Consider the following 16386-nt stretch of genomic DNA (forward strand, 5'->3'; position numbering starts at 1 on the left):
TCATGATTATTGGAGGATCGCGCACCGGAGTCAGGATTCTGCTGGAAAAAAGCGCCGTCAGAATGCAATATTTCGGAAGATCAACAATTGACAGAAATTATATGAAAAATCCTATTTTTCCAGAAGACGAAGGGAGCCAGAAGGAGGAGCCGAGGAGGGCCGCCATGGGCCCACCTCATAGACCGGCGCGGGCCAAGGCCTGGCCGCGCCGCCATGTGAGGAGGGGGCCCACAGCCCCCTCTGGCCTCCTCTCCTACGCGTACATCTTTTCCCCGAAAACCTAAGCTCCGGAGGGTAGTCGCGAAGAGTCACAGCCGCCTCTGCGGGGCGCAAAACACCAGAGAGAAAAGAGCTCTCCGGCAGGCTGAAATCTGCCGGGGAAATTCCCTCCCGGAGGGGGAGATCGACGCCATCGTCACCGTCATCGAGCTGGACATCATCTCCATCACCATCATCATCATCTCCATCATCATCACCGCCGTCTCCACCGCTGCACATCGTCACCGCTGTAACAATTTGGGTTGGATCTTGATTGTTTGATAGGGGAAACTCTCCCGGTATTGATTTCTACTTGTTTTTGATGCTATTGAGTGAAACCATTGAACCAAGGTTTATGTTCAGATTGTTATTCATTATCATATCACCTCTGATCATGTTCCATATGATGTCTCGTGAGTAGTTCGTTTAGTTCTTGAGGACATGGGTGAAGTCTAAATGTTAGTAATGAATTATGGTTGAGTAATATTTAATGTTATGATATTTAAGTTGTGGTGTTATTCTTCTAGTGGTGTCATGTGAACGTCGACTACATGATACTTCACCTTTATCGGCCTAGGGGAATACATCTTGTATTCGTTTGCCAATTGCAGGGTTGCCGGAGTGATAGAAACCTAAACCCCCGTTGGTATATCGATGCAGGAGGGATAGCAGGATCTCAGAGTTTAAGGCTGTGGTTAGATTTATTTAATTACTTTCTTGTAGTTGCGGATGCTTGCAAGGGGTATAATCACAAGTATGTATTAGTCCTAGGAAGGGCGGTGCATTAGCATAGGTTCACCCACACAACACTTATCAAAACAATGAAGATTAATTAGTTATATGAAGCGAAAGCACTAGACTAAATTCCCGCGTGTCCTCAAGAACGTTTGGTCATTATAAGTAAACAAACCGGCTTGTCCTTTGTGCTAAAAAGGATTGGGCCACTCGCTGCAATTATTTCTCTCGCACTTTACTTACTCGTACTTTATTCAACTGTTACATCAAAACCCCCTGAATACTTGTCTGTGAGCATTTACAGTGAATCCTTCATCGAAACTGTTTGTCAACACCTTCTGCTCCTTGTTGGGTTCGACACTCTTACTTATCGAAAATACTACGATACACCCCTATACTTGTGGGTCATCAAGACTATTTTCTGGCGCCGTTGCCGGGGAGTGAAGCGCTATTGGTAAGGGAAACTTTTACTGTTTGTGCTGATTTTATTTCTGCCTGATGCCATAATTCATTATGGAGAGATCTTCTCTTGAATTTTTACTTGGAAAATCTACTACTACTGCAAAGGTAGTGGATGAGGCGCCAGGTGAGGAAGAAGTTCCATACAAAATACCTAAGAAAATTATTGAACGTGTTGTGGATAACCGTTATACAGGGATGGAACTGTCCATCCTGGAGATCATTTACTGTTCTTACATGAATTATGCGGTTTATTCAAGTGTGCAGGTATTGCTATGGATGAAGTGAGGAAGAAGTTGTTCTCTATATCGCTGTCTGGTAAAGCAGCGCATTGGTATAAATTACTGGATGATGGGGATTCTCTTGAATGGAATGATATTGTGCCTCGATTTTATTCTAAATTCTATCCTCCAAGTGAAATTCACAAAGATCGGAACCGCATATATAATTTCTGGCCTCATGATGGAGAGAGTATTGCCCAAGCGTGGGGGAGATTGAAGTCTTTAATGCTCAAATGCCCCATTCATGAGCTTCCTGGTAATATTATTATTGATAATTTCTATGCAAGACTTTCTTTTCAAGACAAGACCTTGCTGGATACTTCTTGTTCTGGATCATTTACACGCAACAAAGAAGAGTTTAAAAGGGACCTTCTTAATCGGATCCAGGAGAATACTGAAGGATGGGAGAACGACAAAGATAGAGAGTCAGGTATAAAATATGATTATAAATGCATTGAAGCTTTTATGGATACTGATAAATTTCATAATATTAGTGCTACTTATGGTCTTGATTCTCAAGTTGCTGCAAATCTTTATAAAGTTTTTGCCTCTCATTATGAATTGCCTAAGAAGAATTTTGATAAGTTCATGAACCTTATAAAGATAAAATTGATTCATCTATAAATAAATGTGTTGTAGTTGAAACTGTTGATCATGTTAATCCTGAAGCTTATATTGAAAAACTCATTTCCCTGCTAAAATGAAGGAGTACTCTGTTATAAATAGTGCGGTTAATAAAAGTGAAAAGAAACCTATAGAACCTGAAGAGCAAATAAAAGTTGAACCTGCTATTGCAATAGTTAAAGATCTTGTGACTGAAAATGTGGAAGATGGTCATATTATTTTCTGTGAAGATGCTTCTAATATTGTTTCACATCCTAATAAGTCTAGAAAAGCTAGTGTTCCTATGCTATCTGTTAGAATTGGTGATCATTGTTATTATGGTTTATGCGATATTGGTGCAAGTATTAGTGTTATTCCTTATGAGATTTACACGGAGATTATGCACGAAATTGGTTCTTGTGAACTTGAAGATATTGATGTGGTTATTCGGCTAGCTAATAGAGAAACTATCTCTCCAATTGGTATTGTTCGAGATGTGGAAGTTCTATGTGGTAAGATTAAATATCCTGCTGACTTTTTGGTACGTGGTTCTGCTGCTAGTAAGTACTGTCCTATCATTTTTGGTAGACCTTTTTTAAATACTTGTGGAGCTGTTATAGATTGCAAGAAAGAGAAAATTTTGACTAAATTTGCTGGTGAATCTTATGAGTTTAATTTCTCTAAATTTGCCAAAACTCCTTATAAAGTTGATTCACCTAATAATGATTTTAGAGTGGAACAGTGTGCATCTATTGCTCTTGCTCCTAATAATCCTTTGCAGCAACATTTGGAGAATAGTGAGAGTGAAGTCTTTAGGGAAGAAAGAAATGAGCTTGATGAAATTTTCTTTCGTCAACCTATTCTTAAACATGATTTACCGGTAGAAGATCTAGGTACAACATTACCACCAAAGGAAGATCCTGTTTTTGATTTAAAACCATTGCCTGATAATCTTAAATATGCTCATATTGATGATAAGAAAATATATCCTGTTATTATTAGTTCTAAGCTTTTAGAGATTGAAGAAGAAAGGTTATTGGAAATATTGAAGAAACACCGAGGAGCTATTGGCTACACTCTTGATGACTTGAAGGGGATTTCTCCCTCTATTTGCCAACATGCCATTAATATGGAAGATGATGCAAAGCCTGTTGTTGAACACCAGCGTCGTCTAATTCCTAAGATGAAGGATGTGGTAAGAAATGAGGTATTAAAACTTCTTGAAGCTGGTATTATATATCCTATTGCTGATAGTAGATGGGTTAGTCCTGTGCATTGTGTTCCTAAGAAAGGAGGAATGACTGTTGTACCTAATGATAATGATGAGCTCATCCCTCAAAGAGTAGTTGTAGGGTATAGAATGTGCATTGATTATCGAAAAGTTAATAAGGTTACTAAGAAAGATCATTACCCTTTGCCTTTTATTGATCACATGTTAGAAAGGTTGTCTAAAAATACTCATTTTTGCTTTCTTGATGGATATTCTGGGTTTTCGCAAATTGCTGTTAAAACTAAGGATCAAGAGAAAACCACTTTCACTTGTCCCTATGGAACTTATGCTTATAGACGTATGCCTTTTGGTTTATGTAATGCTCCTGCTACTTTTCAAAGATGCATGTCTGCTATCTTTCATGGCTTTTGCGAGAATATTGTAGAGGTATTCATGGATGATTTTTCTATCTATGGAAATTCTTTTGATAATTTCTTGCGGAACCTCGATAAAGTTTTGCAGAGCTGTGAAGAAACTAACCTCGTTCTTAATTGGGAGAAATGCCACTTTATGGTTAATGAAGGAATTGTGTTGGGACATAAAATTTCTGAGAGAGGTATTGAAGTTGATAGAGCTAAAGTTGAAGAAATCGAGAAGATGCCCTATCCCAGGGATGTTAAAGGTATTCGTAGTGTTCTTGGTCATGCTGGGTTTTATAGGAGATTTATTAAAGACTTCTCCAAGATTTCAAAACCTCTTACTAATCTTCTTTAAAAAGATGTACCTTTTGTTTTTGATGATGATTGTAAGGAAGCTTTTGAAACTCTAAAGAAAGCCTTAACAACTGCTCCTATAGTTGAACCTCCTGATTGGAACTTACCATTTGAAATTATGTGTGATGATATTGATTTTGCTGTAGGCGCTGTTCTTGGACAGCGGGTAGATAAAAAATTGAATGTTATTCATTATGCTAGTAAAACTGTTGATGCTGCTCAAAGAAATTATGCTACAACTGAAAGAATTGTTAGCTGTAGTCTTTGCTTGTGATAAGTTTAGATCCTATATTGTTGATTCAAAAGTTACAATTCATACTGATCATGCTGCAATTAGATACCTAATGCAAAAGAAAGATGCTAAGCCAAGGCTTATTAGATGGGTACTTCTATTGCAAGAATTTGATTTGCATATTATAGATAGGAAAGGTGCTGATAATCCTGTTGCTGATAACTTGTCTAGATTGGAAAATATTGCTTATGATCCTGTTCCTGTCAATGATAGTTTTCCAAATGAACAATTGGCTGTAATAAAGGTGAGCTCGCGAGATAGCCCTTGGTATGCTGATTATGCTAACTTTATTGTTTCCAAGTACTTGCCTCCAACCTTTTCAGCTCAGCAAAGGAGGAAATTCTTTTATGACTTGAGGCATTATTTTTGGGATGACCCACACTTATATAAAGAAGGAGTGGATGGTATTCTGCGAAGATGTGTTCCCGAATATGAACAACAAGAGATATTGAGTAAATGTCATGGTAGTGCTTATGGAGGACATCACGCCGGAGATAGAACCGCTCAAAAGGTTCTACAATCAGGTTTTTATTGGCCAACTCTCTTCAAAGATGCAAGGAAGTTTATTTTATCTTGTGATGAATGTCAAAGGGTTGGTAATATCTCCAGACGCAATGAATTGCCTATGAATTATACTCTTGTTATTGAACCATTCGATTGTTGGGGATTTGACTTCATGGGACCTTTCCCCTCTTCGGAAGGTAACACTCATATACTTGTTGCTGTTGATTATGTTACTAAATGGGTGGAAGCCATACCTACAAAAAGTGCTGATGGTGAGACCTCTTTAAGAATGCTTTTAGATATTATTTTTCCTAGATTTGGAGTTCCTAGATATCTTATGACTGATCGAGGTTCTCATTTTATTCATGGTGGTTTTAGAAAAACTCTTGGTAAATATGGTATTAATCATAGAATTGCTTCTGCTTATCATCCTCAAACTAGTGGGCAAGTAGAACTATCAAATAGAGAGATTAAATCTATCTTGCAAAAGACTGTTAATAAATCTAGAAATAATTGGGCTAGTAAATTGAAGGAAGCACTATGGGCTTATAGAACTGCTTATAAAAATCCCATGGGTATGTCACCTTATAAAATGGTTTATGGAAAAGCTTGTCATTTACCTTTAGAACTAGAGCACAAAGCTTATTGGGCTGTAAGAGAACTAAATAAAGATCCTAAACTAGCCGGTAAGAAGAGATTGCTACAATTGAGTTCTCTAGATGAATGGAGAAGCGAAGCTTATGAAAATGCTAAACTCTTTAAAGAGAAAGTTAAGAAATGGCATGATAAAAGAATTATCAAAAGAGAATTTAACATTGGGGATAAAGTCCTATTGTATCGGTCTCGTCTCAGATTCTTTGCAGGGAAATTACTCTCGAAATGGGAAGGACCATATGTCATTGAGGAGGTGTATCGTTTAGGAGCAATTAAAATTAGCTCTCTCCAAGGCGATGCCACACAAGTAGTGAATGGACAAAGACTCAAGCATTATATCTCAGGTGATTCTTATAATGAAGATGTTGATGTTATTCGAGTGGAAACTCCGGAAGCTTTCATCAAAGGTCAAATTGACAGTCCGACAGAGTTCAACTTTGAATAGGTAACAATACTGGTAATAAAAAGTTCGCGTTTTACTTTCCGAACAATGTTTTTGCTGTTTTTGGAAAATATGAAAAATTACAAGATCGAAACGGAGTGGAGGAGACGCACGAGGGCGTGCCCCCATAGGCCGGCGCGGGCCCCATCCTGGCCGCGCCGCCCTATGAGGTGAGCCCCTCGTCGCCCCTTTCCGACTCTGGTTCGACCTGGTACTTTCCTTATGTCGTAAAAATTCCTGCTATATAATCCCCCGGACCCCTAAAGGTCCGTATATCGTTTTCTCGGCGTGTTTTGTTTCGAGCTGTTTTCTGCTAGGAATTTTCTTTGATCTAGAAGCACCATGGCCTCCAACAACAAGGGCAAGGGGCTTTCGGAGGAAGAAGTGAAGAGGGTGTCGTCAAAACAAGAGCAACAAGCTGGTGGGAGTAAGCAAATCTTGGTGGGATCTGTTGACACTCGACGTTCTTTCTCTCATAACTTGCAGGGACCCTTACCACCTGCTCCTAGCCTCGACTCTTTCCCTGTGTTGGAAGAAGCTCTACGGGTTACCGATGAGTTTTGTGATCAATACCGTGCTCTAAGAAGAGAAGTGGAGATACTTCAGGAGGAGAATTATCGACTTCGAAGAATGCTAGAGCGGTTCCTCACCCCCATCAAGGTTGTCCCATCATCACCACCACCGCCGAAGGAGTAATTGATCATCGGTATTGGCATCCCCTTGGTTTGTTCCAAGCTTGGGGGAGTGCCGCGGTATCACATCATCACTATCTTTTACTTTTTACTATCAAGTAGTGTCATATCATGAGTAGGGAAGTTATCATATAAGATGGGTTGCAGTGTGGAAGTATCTCTCCTTTAGTTGGTTGCCTATGTATCCCTTGGTGTGAGTTATCGTTATGGAATATTAATGAGAAGTCTTATCATTTACATATTGCACATCTTATTTTAGTTTGCAATCTCTATTATATGATTGATCTTGTTATTAGTATTGGTATCACTTTGGGAGCATTGAGTTAATCTATTTGGTTTTGGCAAACTTAGCATTGGTCAATAGCAACAACACTTTGAGTTTAAGTAGAAAAGAGAAATACATGTAGTTGTTTCATTGTCTTCCTTTCTTGTTAGCTCTTAGCTTATTATTCTGAAGTTAAAATTGTTTGTGCTTATAAGGAAGATGCATGATTGTTTCTATCACATGTATATTTGTTTGTTTCCCTCAACTCTTATGCTTGCTAATTAACCTTGCTAGCCAAAAACCTGTACTAAGAGGGGATGCTTCTCGTGCATCCAAACTTTAACCCAAACCTATGCCATTTGTGTCCACCATAACTACCTACTACATGGTATTTCCTGCCATTCCAAGTAAATACTTCGTGTGCTACCTTTAAACAATTCAAAATTTAGCATCCCTTATTTGTGTCAATTTTTTATAGCTCATGAGGAAGTATGTGGTGTTTTATCTTTCAATCTTGTTGGGCAACTTTCACCAATGGACTAGTGGCTTCATCCACTTATCCAATAATTTTGCAAAAAGAGCTGGCAATGGGGTTCCCAGTCCCAAATTAATTAACTTTCATAATTTTACAAATAGACACTCCTCCATGGTATGTGATTGTTGGACGGCACCCGATGATTCAGTTAGCCATGGCTTGAGAAAGCAAAGGTGGGGAGGAGTGTCATCTAAATAAAACTAAAATAAAAAGGCACTCCTTCATGGTATGAGATTGTTGGCAGGCACCCGAGGATTCGGTTAGCCATGGTTCGTGAAAGCAAAGGTTGGAAGGAGTGTCAACCAAAAATAAAACTTTATGGGAGCCGCTCTTCGAGAGTTTGTCTGGCAAGGGGGTTAGAGTACCCGCTACCAGTCGTTGACAACAACAAACACCTCTCAAAATGTTACTTTTATTCTCTTTATATGATTTCAAAACTGAAAAAGCTCTAGCACATGATTTAATCCCTGCTTCCCTCTGCGAAGGGCCTGTCTTTTACTTTATGTTGAGTCTGTAAACCTATTTCCCTCCATCTCAAGCAAGCATTTGAGTTGTTGTGATCAAACCATCTATATTGTGATCTACTTCATCATGTCTTTTTATTCTTCCTTGTTTAGTACAAGTTTTATCTGAATGAATATAGCTTTGAAGGTTATCAATGATTATGAGGAGATTATTATGATTGAGTATGCAAGTTGTGCCATATAAGCTTTAACATAATATGTTAATTGTTCTCTGACCAAGAACGAAGTTTGCCATCACCAATTATGATTTCTTATGCACCTTTATTTGTGATTACCTTTTACTTGTTTCAAGTTGAATTATATGAGGAAGTTGTTCACTAGAATGTCTTGTGTGAATTGATATGATGCTTCTTGTCCGTATTTTATTTATCGACTCTTCACTCCATAAACATGTGGTCCTGTTTACCGAGTTCAGTTTCGCTTGGGGACAAGCGAAGTCTAAGCTTGGGGGGAGTTGATACGTCCATTTTGCATCACTATTTTATATCATAATTTGCTGTTATTCATTGATATATTTCATATTTGGAGATGATACTTATGTTATTTCATCTATTTTGCATGTTTCATGATTATTGGAGGACCGCGCACCGGAGTCAGGATTCTGCTGGAAAAAAGCGCCGTCAGAATGCAATATTTCGGAAGATCAACAATTGACAGAAATTATATGAAAAATCCTATTTTTCCAGAAGACGAAGGGAGCCAGAAGGAGGAGCCGAGGAGGGCCGCCATGGGCCCACCTCATAGGCCAGCGCGGGCCAAGGCCTGGCTGCGCCGCCATGTGAGGAGGGGGCCCACAGCCCCCTCTGGCCTCCTCTCCTTCGCGTACATCTTCGCCCCGAAAACCTAAGCTCTAGAGGGTAGTCGCGAAGAGTCACAGCCGCCTCTGCGGGGCGGAAAACACCAAAGAGAAAAGAGCTCTCCGGCAGGCTGAAATCTGCCGGGGAAATTCCCTCCCGGAGGGGGAGATCGACGCCATCGTCACCGTCATCGAGCTGGACATCATCTCCATCACCATCATCATCATCTCCATCATCATCACCGCGGTCTCCACCGCTGCACATCGTCACCGCTGTAACAATTTGGGTTGGATCTTGATTGTTTGATAGGGGAAACTCTCCCGGTATTGATTTCTACTTGTTATTGATGCTATTGAGTGAAACCATTGAACCAAGGTTTATGTTCAGATTGTTATTCATTATCATATCACCTCTGATCATGTTCCATATGATGTCTCGTGAGTAGATCGTTTAGTTCTTGAGGAAATGGGTGAAGTCTAAATGTTAGTAGTGAATTATGGTTGAGTAATATTCAATGTTATGATATTTAAGTTGTGGTGTTATTCTCCTAGTGGTGTCATGTGAACGTCGACTATATGATACTTCACCTTTATGGGCCTAGGGGAATACATCTTGTATTCGTTTGCCAATTGCGGGGTTGCCGGAGTGACAGAAACCTAAACCCCCGTTGGTATATCGATGTAGGAGGGATAGCAGGATCTCAGAGTTTAAGGCTGTGGTTAGATTTATTTAATTACTTTCTTGTAGTTGCGGATGCTTGCAAGGGGTATAATCACAAGTATGTATTAGTCCTAGGAAGGGCGGTGCATTAGCATAGGTTCACCCATACAACACTTATCAAAACAATGAAGATTAATTAGTTATATGAAGCGAAAGCACTAGACTAAATTCCCGTGTGTCCTCAAGAACGTTTGGTCATTATAAGTAAACAAACCGGCTTGTCCTTTGTGCTAAAAAGGATTGGGCCACTCGCTGCAATTATTTCTCTAGCACTTTACTTACTCGTACTTTATTCAACTGTTACATCAAAACCCCCTGAATACTTGTCTGTGAGCATTTACAGTGAATCCTTCATCGAAACTCCTTGTCAACACCTTCTGCTCCTCGTTGGGTTCAACACTCTTACTTATTGAAAATACTACGATGCACCCCCTATACTTGTGGGTCATCATGGTGCTATCAATACTGGTGGTGTTGAAATAGTCCGCTTCAGATGCTCGAAAGCTTTGTCGGCTTCTTCATCTCACTTGAATTTTTCTCCTTGCTTAATGAGCGCATAAAAGGGTAACACTTTTTCTCCCAACCTAGTGACGAATCTGCTTAAAGCCGCGACTCGCCCCGTCAGCTGCTGTATTTCCTCAAGCTTTGTTGGTTTCTTCATCGTCGGGATGGCCTGTATTTTCTCTGGATTTGCTTCTATCCCTCTTGCTGATACTAAGTACCCGAGGAGTTCTCCGGCAGGAATGCCAAAGGAACACTTTGTCGGGTTCAGCTTGAGGTGGAATTTGTCTAAGTTGTCGAAGGTTTCGCGCAGATCGTAGACTAGGGATGATCCTTGTTTCGTCGTGATGATGAGGTCATCGATGTAGACTTGTACGTTTTTCCCAATCTATGTGGCAAGACATTTCTGCATCATCCTCTGATACGTGGCTCCCGTGTTTTTCAGCCCGAAGGGCATTGTTTCATAGCAATACACTCCATAAGTAGTTATGAAAGCTGTTTTGACTTCATATTCTTCTTTCAATCTGATCTAGTTGTATCTAGAGTATGCATCCACGAAGGAAAGACATTCGATCACAGCCTGTCGTGGAGTCGATAATCTGATCGGTCCTTGGGAGGGGAAACTGATGAAGGAGATATGCCCTAGAGGCAATAATAAAGTGGTTATTATTTATATCTTTATGTTTATGATAAATGTTTATATATCATGCTATAATTGTATTAACCGAAACATTAGTACATGTGTGATATGTAGACAAACAAAGAAGTCCATAGTATGCCTCTTAACTAGCTTGTTGATTAATGGATGATTAGTTTCATAATCATGAACATTGGATGTTATTAATAACAAGGTTATGTCATTGTATGAATGATATAATGGACACACCCAATTAAGCGTAGCATAAGATCTCGTCATTAAGTTATTTGCTATAAGCTTTTCGATACATAGTTACCTAGTCCTTATGACCATGAGATCATGTAAATCACTTATACCGGAAAGGTACTTTGATTACACCAAACGCCACTGCGTAAATGGGTGGTTATAAAGGTGGGATTAAGTATCCGGAAAGTATGAGTTGAAGCATATGGATCAACAGTGGGATTTGTCCATCCCGATGACGGATAGATATACTCTGGGCCCTCTCGGTGGAATGTCGTCTAATGTCTTGCAAGCATATGAATAAGTTCATAAGAGACCACATACCACGGTACGAGTAAAGAGTACTTGTCAGGAGACGAGGTTGAACAAGGTATAGAGTGATACCGAAGATCAAACCTCGGACAAGTAAAATATCGCGAGACAAAGGGAATTGGTATTGTATGTGAATGGTTCATTCGATCACTAAAGTCATCGTTGAATATGTGGGAGCCATTATGGATCTCCAGATCCCGCTATTGGTTATTGGTCGGAGTGAGTACTCAACCATGTCCGCATAGTTCACGAACCGTAGGGTGACACACTTAAAGTTGGATGTTGAAATGGTAGTACTTGAATATGGAATGGAGTTCGAATATTTGTTCGGAGTCCCGGATGTGATCCCGGACATCACGAGGAGTTCCGGAATGGTCCGGAGAATAAGATTCATATATAGGATGTCATTTTATGTGAATTAAATTGACGCGGAAGGTTCTATGGAAGGTTCTAGAAGGTTCTAGAAAAGTCCGGAAGAAACCACCAAGGAAGGTGGAGTCCACATGGGACTCCACCTCCATGGCCGGCCAACCCTAGTGGGGAGGAGTCCCAAGTGGACTCCCCCTTAGGGGGCCGGCCACCCCCCCATATGGGAGGTGGAACTCCCACCTCTAGTGGGAGTCCTAGCTTGGCTAGTTTTCCCCTCCATATGGAAGGTTTTTGGTTCGGGTCTTATTCGAAGACTTGGAGACCAACTCTTGGGGTTCCACCTATATAATGAGGGCCAAGGGGAGGGGGCCGGCCACCCTAAGACCACAAGCTGGCCGCCCCATTGAAGTGGCCGGCTACCCCCTCCCAAACCCTAGCCGCCCCCCTCTCCTCCATATCTCCCGCGTAGCTTTAGCGAAGCTCCGCCGGAGTTCTCCACCACCACCGACACCACGCCGTCGTGCTGTCGGATTCAAGAGGAGCTACTACTTCCGCTGCCCGCTGGAACGGGGAGGTGGACGTCGTCTTCATCAACAACCGAACGTGTGACCGAGTACGGAGGTGCTGCCCGTTCGTGGCGCCGGAACCGATCGTGATCAAGATCTTCTACGCGCTTTTGCAAGCGGCAAGTGAACGTCTACCGCAGCAACAAGAGCCTCCTCTTGTAGGCTTTGGAATCTCTTCAAGGGTGAGACTCGATAATCCCCTCGTTGCTACCGTCTTCTAGATTGCATCTTGGCTTGGATTTCGTGTTCGCGGTAGGAAAATTTTTGTTTTCTATGCAACGTTATCCTACAACTGATCCTTAGGACAATGTTCATTGAGACACGCGAAATCGACGCACATGCGAAGGACTTCAGTGTTTTTTTTCAGGAGCGACACTGGATTAGGAAGTGACCTCGGTCTTTATTTCTTTGATGAAACCTGTTTCTTGTAGTCAATGTATTTCTCATAGCATGGCTTTTCGCTTTGGCTCGAAAAATGGCGCAGAGGTTTTCGAATTGGTCTGGCTCTTGGTGCTGAGGCGGTTCCTCGGCAATGCCCACCATGAGGGGCTTGGGTTTAGAGAAAGGCGATGATGGAGACTCCGGGAGCGAGGTGGCACACGACGTACCCAGGTTCACGTCCCCGCGGTGGAGGATCGCTACATCCTGCTAGCAATCCAGTATATAATAATATGTGTACAGGGGGCCGCCATTGGCAGAGTTGTTGTATCTAGTCTAGTTCTAATCTGCAGGTTGTGGTGTCTAGGCTTGTCGTGCGTGCGATCTTTACAAATTGTGTTTCTGAATCTGAATGTGCCCTAAGGGGTGCCCCTGTCTGGCTTTATATATCAACCAGGCTAGGGTTTACAAGAGTCCTAGTAGAATTCGTATTGGAGCCTTCTTTCTTGTTGTCCAAGTTGATAATACATGCGGGTCCAGCTTGTCGAGTCCATGTGCTGGTCCACCTCCATAATGATCTACAGTGGCTAGGGCAATGTCGAGTACCCGAAGGGTAATACCCACAATAGTATCTCGCGAGTGTCTGGACGAAGTGAAGCTTCGGGCAGGGACTAAAGTTGCCATCGTCCGAATGTCTTGATCATCTGTTGAATCTTGTGCTTGATGTAGAGTCGAAGTTATTCTTTCTCGGGTGCGCGGCCAGCGCTCCCTATGAGAGTAGCCCCCGAGTCTATGGACGGGTGCATGCAACCGTGCGTAGACTAAAGTTGTACTACTCGAAGTGCTTGATGTTGATGTCGACGTCTTCAAAATATTCCATCAGCCGATTGATACGTCTCCAACGTATCTATAATTTCTGATGTTCCATGCTAGTTTTATGACAATACTCACATGTTTTGCTCACACTTTATAATGATTTCATGCATTTTCCGGAACTAACCTATTAACGAGATGCCGAGGTGGCAGTTCCTGTTTTCTGCTGTTTTTGGTTCCAGAAAGGCTGTTCGGGCAATATTCTCGGAATTCGACAAAACGAAGACCAAACATCATAATTCACCGAGACGGACCAGGACACCGAAGGAGAGTCGGAGGGGAGGCCTGGGCCCCCCCAGACCATAGGCTGGCACGGCCTGGAGGGGGGCGCGCCGCCCTATGGGGTGGGCCCCCCAGGCGTCTCCTTGCGCCGCCTCTTCGTCTATAAGATCCCTCGTGACCTAAAACCTCGATACCAATTGACGAAACTCCAGAAAGACTCCAGGGACGCCGCCGCCATCGCGAGACTCCAATTCGGGGGATAGAAGTCTCTGTTCTGGCACGCCGCCGGGACGGGGAATTGCCCCCGGAGTCATCTCCATCGACACCACCGCCATCTTCATCGCCGTTGCTGTCTCCCATGATGAGGAGGGACTAGTTCTCCCCGAGGCTGAGGGCTCTACCGGTAGCTATGTGGTTCATCTCTCTCCCATGGTGTGATCTTTATGTGATCATGAGCTTTGTATCACTATTAATCTATGTGCTACTCTAGTGATGTTATTAAAGTAGTCTATTCCTCCTCCATGATGTAATGTGGACAGTGTGTGCATCATGTAGTACTTGGCGTAGGTTATGATTGTAATCTCTTGTAGATTATGAAGTTAACTATTACTATGATAGTATTGATGCGATCTGTTCCCCCTTTCATAGCTATTGTTGACAGTGTGTATGCTATGTTAGTACTCGGTCTAAATTGCAACGGTCTATTATGCAATCTAGAGGTTACTTTAATATGAACTCCGGACGTTGTGGAGCTTGTTTACTCCGGCTTGAGGTGTGCTTTTGTAGCCCTACACAATGAATGGTGTTTGTTATCCAACAAGAGAGTGTAGAAAGTAGCATTTATTTATTCAGTTATGTGATCAATGTTGAGAGTGTCCACTAGTGAAAGTATGATCCCTAGGCCTTGTTTCTAAGTATTCAAACACCGTTTCCAACAAGTTCTGCTACATGTTCGCTTGCTGCCATATTTATTTCAGATTGTTATTACCACTCATATTCATCCATATTACTTGTATTTCACTATCTCTTCGCCGAACTAGTGCACCTATACATTTGACAAGTGTATTAGGTGTGTTGGAGACACAAGAGACTTCTTGTATCGTAATTGCAGGGTTGCTTGAGTGGGATATCTTTGACCTCTACCTCCCTGAGTTCGATAAACCTTGGGTGATTCACTTAAGGGAAACTTGTAGGATAACGTTGCATAGAAAACAAAAATTTTCCTACCGCGAACACGAAATCCAAGCCAAGATGCAATCTAGAAGACGGTAGCAACGAGGGGATTATTGAGTCTCACCCTTGAAGAGATTCCAAAGCCTACAAGATGAGGCTCTTGTTGCTGCGGTAGATGTTCACTTGCCGCTTGCAAAAGCGCGTAGAAGATCTTGATCACGATCGGTTCCGGCGCCACGAACGGGCAGCACCTCCGTACTCGGTCACACGTTCGGTTGTTGATGAAGACGACGTCCACCTCCCCGTTCCAGCGGGCAGCGGAAGTAGTAGCTCCTCTTGAATCCGACAGCACGACGGCGTGGTGTTGGTGGTGGTGGAGAAATCCGGCGGAGCTTCGCTAAGCGTGCGGGAATTGGAGGAGCGGGGCGGCTAGGGTTTGGGAGGGGGTGGCCGGCCACTCTAAGGGGGTCGGCCAGGCTGTGGTCTTGGGGTGGCCGGCCCCCTCCCCTTGGCCCCTCATTATATAGGTGGATCCCCAAGAGTTGGTCTCCAAGTCTTCGAATAAGACCCGAACCAAAAACCTTCCATATGGTGGGGAAACCTAGCCAAGCTAGGACTCCCACTAGAGGTGGGAGTTCCACCTCCCATATGGGGGGGTGGCCGGCCCCCTAAGGGGGAGTCCACTTGGGACTCCTCCCCCACTAGGGCTGGCTGGCCATGGAGGTGGAGTCCCATGTGGACTCCACCTTCCTTGGTGGTTTCTTCCGGACTTTTCTAGAACCTTCTAGAACCTTCCATAGAACCTTCCGCGTCAATTTTATTCACATAAAATGACATCCTATATATGAATCTTATTCTCCGGACCATTCCGGAACTCCTCGTGATGTCCGGGATCTCATCCGGACTCCGAATAAATATTCGAACTCCATTCCATATTCAAGTTCTACCATTTCAACATCCAACTTTAAGTGTGTCACCCTACGGTTCGCGAACTATGCGGACATGGTTGAGTACTCACTCCGACCAATAACCAATAGCGGGATCTGGAGATCCATAATGGCTCCCACATATTCAACGATGACTTTAGTGATCGAATGAACCATTCACATACGATACCAATTCCCTTTGTCACGCGATATTTTACTTGTCCGAGGTTTGATCTTCGGTATCACTCTATACCTTGTTCAACCTCGTCTCTGACAAGTACTCTTTACTCAAATACCGTGGTATGTGGTCTCTTATGAACTTATTCATATGCTTGCAAGACATTAGACGACATTCCACCGAGAGGGCCCAGGAGTATATCTATCCGTCATCGGGATGGACAAATCCCACTTTGTTGATCCATATGCCTCAACTCATACTTTC

This window comes from Lolium perenne, chromosome 2 (assembly GCF_019359855.2).
Source record: "Lolium perenne isolate Kyuss_39 chromosome 2, Kyuss_2.0, whole genome shotgun sequence".
Lineage (NCBI taxonomy): Eukaryota > Viridiplantae > Streptophyta > Magnoliopsida > Poales > Poaceae > Lolium > Lolium perenne.